The following is a 6531-nucleotide window of genomic DNA, read 5'->3' as shown; positions in this document are numbered from 1 at the left end:
CAAGTTCTGATGCCAGTGGTCGTGGGACCACATTTAAGCAATACTGATCTAGACCGTCCTCCCATGCACTGCAACCATCCCAGACCCAGTCTTCAAGCCTGACATCCAACCCTGTGTAATTTCTAGGAAGGAGACTTTGGCTCATTTGTTGTACAGAGACACTATCTAGTCCCAGCGTTAATGTTAAAGTCTTGATCTGGAAATGTTGCATCCCTTAAGATTCAGTTTCCCCCATTGCAGATGAGGATGTTGGACTAGATGAGTTTTCCCAAAGTCCTGAGAACGTGTGACAAATATGCCTTGAGATGTTGATCGATATGCTGCACAACCATTTTCTGTGCAATGTCATGAAAAAGATTGGGAAGACCTAAACTAAAAGTATCTAAGGATCAGCTTTTGCATTCCAGTTATTTCCTAGATAGCCACGTCCTGAAACAACCTCTCTTGGGTTGCTGTAATTGTTAATTCTTAATTGAATAACTGAAAATTCTTACCACTGTAATATTAAGCTGCCTTTCTGTAATATTAACTGCCTTTCTGTAGCTTTGAAACATTGGCCCTTTGCTGTTACAAAGGACTAAGCCCACTTCTTTTAAGTGGTAAGTAAGCAACTATCACTTTTTCTATCTATTCTATTTCTGTGGCCTATTCATAGACTCTCTAGGTTGAAAGGAACCTCGCAGGTCATCTGTTCAAACTTCCCATCTTGTCATGGAAGAAACAAGTTTTTTCTGATTATATAACTGTGTACAAGGCTCCAAACTTGGGTAAAAGACACAACATTCCCCCACTCCCAGTAAATTCTAATGAGAGAAGCAAAGAAATAAACAAAATACACTGCCAAGATAGCGTTAAGTATAGGATACACTTCCTTATAATTACATCTTAGCTGAATTCTAAAATAATTTTTCTCTATATTTTCTGGAATGTTTTTGTTCTTTCAGATGTTTGATAAAAATTAAACTGCTTTTGGACATTTAAAAAATCTTTTTGTTGTTTTAAAGTGTCATTTTGCGGGGCTCCTGGGTGGTGTAGTTGGTTAAGCCTCCAACTCTTGTTTTTGGCTCAGATCATGATCTGAGGGGCTCCACGCTCAGCAGGGAGTCTGCTTGAGATCCTCTTTCTCTCTCTGCCCCTCCCACTTGTGCTGTCTCTCTCTCTAAAATAAATATTTTAAAAAATTAAAGTGTCATTTTGATAAATCTTGCTGTATAGTTCTTATAAATCTGATCTATAATAGTTGTTTTCATCAGATACCAATATTCCTTAACATTCATTTACATTGCAGTGTAGTTTTATTCTGAATGCAGCACTTACACAGAAATATAATCCTACCTACTTACTCAAACTGTCTTTAAACAAAAAGGCATATGATTTCATTTGTATTTACTTTACGAAATGTGAAGATTTGCCACAGCCTTTCCCAGGGTTCTGTTACTTTGTTTTGTTTTAAATGTTTATCTATTCCCATGACTTCAACTATCAGTTATATCCTCATGATTCCCATATTTTATATTGAATCCAGACCTCATTTTTGTACCAAATCTATATAAACACTGTCGTCTGGACATCTTTACCATCATGTCTCACAGATACTTCAATTTTCCCTGAAGAGAATTCACTATCTTTCTCCCTTTTTGAACTCCTTGTCCTGGTAGGACGCACCAGTATCCCATTTGAATCATCCAAGCTAATAATTTGATAAATCATTTTATAATCTCTCCCACTGACACTGTAACTGACCTACTGTGAGTTTGCTCTTTGGTAAGTCACAGAAGCTATACTGGTGGAGTTATCACACAAAGTAAACTTTATTTGCAGCAAATAAGATCATGGGGAATAAACTTCAAAGACATGACTCTCTGAGCAAGGCTGAATGGGTTCCTTTTATTTGCGTTAGGATGAATATTTAGATAGGGAAGCCTTGTCACTGTAGGTAAGGGTGGGCAAAAGGTCACACATGCGCCTTAAGGAAGCATGCCTTAACATCGTATGTTATATAAATGAGGCTCAAATGAGGCTTGTGCCCCGTCTTGGGTGGAAATTTTACTATTATGATGAGGTAAAGGAAACTGTCAGTCATTCCATGGGTCACTCCATGCTCATCTGTGCAGGTGTGAGTTGGGGTTAATCTCAGATTGGTCTGGGTGGTCTGGGTTAGCTGAACTCTGCCCAGGCAGTTGTTATCGCTGGAGGGGTAGTTTCGGTTTCGTCTCAGGATGTTATGCCCCTAGGGTCTTTTGCCTGAGGTACGGGATAAGCTGGAAGGAAAAACTCGAACAAAGGCCTATGGGTGCAAGCAGTAAAGGTCAGGTCTTGAAGTCTAGCTGGTGACAACAACACTTCTCCCCCTGCCATCAATCAGCTAATGGGGAGTATTGCTGGGTTTACCTCATTAACCTCTCTAGTAAGTTTTCCTTGTTCTCCAGTCCAATTGCTGGTGCTTTTGTTCAGGCCAGTAATGTGTTGGTAAATCAGCTGTCCAGAAAGAACGCCCTAATTTGTAGTGTTTGCAGAGATCTGTGGTATAAATTCTCCTACCGTGGCTGATTTCAAACTACCAACTTGATGTCACTGCACCTGGAATTGGGAAGAGCTATATGTAATTGGCTCTCCAGGCCAATACCAGCCAGCTCCCGGATGTCACTAGTTCAGGCTCTGACATCTTTCCCTATACTCTTACAGGAGTTTTCCTACTTTCATCTTACTTCCCTCCTAACCATATTTCACCCTGTCATCAACTCAAATCTTTCTAAAAGACAAATCTCATGCATTCACTTGCTTATTGAGACAGACTGTATGCTAATGAAGAATAGTTGGGAGAAAGGCAGACAAGGATGACCCCCTCCCCCACTCTGGCCCTGCTCTGAGAGAAAGCAACCTTTAGAAGGATTTTACAGCACCCTGGAAGGAGCCCTCCACCCTTTCCCATGTGATAGGGAGATGACAAAAACTTGATTGGGTGACAAGCACACGGAGGGATAATCAGATTAAACAGCTGCCATTAAGCCCATAAAATCCCCTAGTCTTAGAAACTCCAGTGCCAACCCTCTCAGGTCCCCTCCCTCTTTGGAAGCTTTGTACTATCACTCAATTACTGCAATAAACTGCTTTGCTGCCTACCACTCTTCCTCAGGTCTACCTCTTCATTCTTCTAAGCAGTGTGACCAAGAGCCATGGGCAGTAAAGAAAAAAATCCTGCAGCAATGCCAGGTAGGCCATGATCACGTTTCTATATTCGAAATCTTCAGTGGCTCCTGATTACCTACAGAATCAAGTTTAAATTCTCAGACATGGCATAGAAACCCACCTCGAACTGGCTTTTCTGATTCCCTTATAGTTTCTCACTTCACCTTTGCTTTAAAATAATTTATTATTTAAATACCTAGTACTTTTTCTGATTTAATAAATACATCAAACCACTTCATTTGAGTCTGTGTTGCATTTTGCGTGATATATCAAAGTTATGGAAATTACCGGATAAGAAGACAGACTCAGAAGTCAGACACATCCTGAATCCTGCTCTTGCTACTTACTAGCTGTGACCTTGCCAAATGACCATTTCTCTGACCCAGAGTTTTCTGTTCTATGAAAATGGGAATAATACTGGTTGATTCTTAAGACTATTATGAAGATTAAATTTGAAAATGTACAAGAAGTTCTTAACAGAGTCCCTGGGGCGTAGTAAAGACTCAACAAATAATGGCTATAATTATCCTTGTATTATTTGTAACAATTATTATTCGCTTCTAAATAATTACAGGTATAGTATGAATTTTCCCCATGTCAGATTTACATCACAGACCTGCCATTACTTTGTCATTTCCTGCCCCTATTAAATTACGTACATGATGTAGGAACAATGTTAGGGCTCAAAGCCAACGGCCAAGAAGTAATTCTTGAGACGTCTTTGGTACAAAAAGGTGGTTTTATTTAAGCACGGAACAGGACCCGTGGGCAGAAAGAGCTGCAATGGGGTCATGAGGAATGGCCCATTATATACTTTCAAGTTGGGAGGGGGTTAGGGATAGTGTTAAGTCTCTAAGGAATTTTGGAAGCAAGGTTTCCAGGACCTTGAGCGGGCTAGCTATTTTTGGGAAAAGTCATTTATTACCATCTAATAAAACCTTGGTCGTGAGACCCTTCAGTGTATATCGGTGGGCCATATGCTTGGGGGTTGTTTACCAACATGTATCTTGGGGAGGTTTAGAGATAAAGGAAGTTTCCAAAGGAATTTTTATATGTTAAAGTAGACTTACAGGATGGGAGGGGTGATCAGGCTAGGATTGCCTTTTGCCCTTAGCAAAATATTAACATCAAGGCAGTTGAGTCCCTAGAGGAATGTCACTCTGCCTGTTTCAAGGACTGGTCAATGGGCTATAGGTAGTAATGAAATTTAACAATTTTTCTTCCGCCTTTGTTTCCCACATCAATACATACATACATATACATTATATATCAGCATTGCTCCTCTCTTCCTATTGAACTTTTAACATTTCTTAAATTAGTGATGTTTGAGCATAAAACTATGTAGGTGATGAAAAATTAAAACACACCCTTAGGTTAGAGTCATACTTTAATATTTTCAGAACATTTTTATATAACTTTATTTGATTATGTTATTCATAAATGAAAGAAGCAGGAGTCGAGTTGGATAGGTACCAGACCATCCTGAACATCTACGGAATCAGCATGAGATGCAGGAAGATACATCTGGATCTCTACAAATGAACATCTCCAGCACTGAGTACTGAGGTACGAAAGGGGAGCCATGAAACCGCGCACAGATATCAGAAGATAAACGGAAAGGGAAGGGAGTCGCTGCGTTCGGGCGCCGGGAAGCGGTATCCACCTGCACGGGGGCGCGGGTGGAATCACGGACCAGCACCCACGAGAGAGCAGACTGAGACCCTGAGCCGGGGAACGCCCGCGATCAGACTTTTTACGGACCTCCGGTGCACTCACTGGAAACAGACTGAGACTGGGAGCTCCAGGAGTGCACGGGGCAGCAGGCAGGTGACAGTGTTAAAAACACAAAGGACAGAGATGCGCCAGCCCTGGAAGTGAGGGCTGGGACGCCGGGTGTGGGGCGCACATCTGGGGATGCTGCAGGGTTGGGCAGCACCAACAGAAAGAGTTAAAATGGCCAGAACATCAGTGGACAATGGTCTGCGATCCCTCTGTTCTGAGACAGAGGCTGAGATTTGGCTATTGCTGCTCTGACTCTCAGAAGAGGCACAGCAAACTGCCAGGGAAAGCCGCCAGAGAACAAAAGCCTGGAAATACCAGCTCACAGTGTGCCCATCCCCCCCTCGCAGGGGACATGGAGACTCCACCCAAACAGGGTGGCCTGAGTATCGGTGCGGCAGGCCCCTCCCCCAGAAGGCAGTCTGGAAAATCAAGAAGACCACATCTCTAAGATCCCTATAAAACAAGTGCGCACTGCCTGGGTCCTAGTCAATAATTTGGCCTCTGGACAACCCGGCAACCTCTCCTCATCAGAATGACGAGAAGGAGAAATCCCCCCCAGCAAAGACAAGACAATGAGTCTGTGGCCTCTGCCACAGAACTAGTGGATATAGATATAACCAAATTGTCCGAAATGGAATTCAGAGTAACAATGGTCAACATGATGTGTAGACTTGAAAAAAGTATTAATGAAAATGTTAATGAGAATTTAGAATCTCTAAGGGCAGGAATGAGAGAGAATCTGGCAGAAATTAAAAATTCTATGAGCCAAATGCAGTCAAAACAAGAGGCTCTGACAGGGTGAATAAGGCAGAAGAATTTATCAGCGAATTGGAGGATGGGTTAGTAGAAGAGAAAGCTAAAATAGAATCTGGGCTTAAAAAAATCCATTCTCAAGAATGTAGGTTACGGGAGATTACTGACTCAATGAAACGTTCCAATGTCAGAATCATCCGCATCCCCGAGGGGTTGGAGAAAAAGAGAAAGTCTAGAAGAGATATTTGAACAAATTGTAGCTGAAAACTTCCCTAATCTAGCAAGGGAAACAAAAATTCGTGCCCAAGAGGCAGAGAGGACCCCTCCCAAGCTCAACAACAACAAACCTACGCCACGTCATGTCATAGTGCAATTCGCAAATATTAGATCCAAGGATACAGTATTGAAAGCGGCCAGGGAAAAGAAATTTCTCATGTACCAAGGCAAAGGTATCAGAATTACGTCAGACCTGTCTACATGGACCTGGAATGAGAGAAAGGGTTAGGGCGGCATTTTTAAAGCTCTTTCAGAGAAAAACATGCAGCCAAGGATCCTTTCTCCAGCAAGGCTGTCATTCGGAATTGATGGAGAAATAAAGACCTTCCAGAATCACCAGTCATTGACCAATTTCATAACCACAAAACCAGCCCTACAGGAGATATTTAGGGGCTTTCTATAAAAGTAAAAAGGCCCCAAGAATGATACAGAACAGAAAGTCACAATCTATAGAAAGAAAGACTTTACTGGCAACATGGCATCATTAAAATCATATCTCTCAATAATCAGTCTCAATGTAAATGGCCTAAA

The sequence above is a fragment of the Ailuropoda melanoleuca genome, chromosome 6, assembly GCF_002007445.2.
Source record: "Ailuropoda melanoleuca isolate Jingjing chromosome 6, ASM200744v2, whole genome shotgun sequence".
Classification (NCBI taxonomy): domain Eukaryota; kingdom Metazoa; phylum Chordata; class Mammalia; order Carnivora; family Ursidae; genus Ailuropoda; species Ailuropoda melanoleuca.
This window is presented reverse-complemented; position numbering follows the sequence as displayed.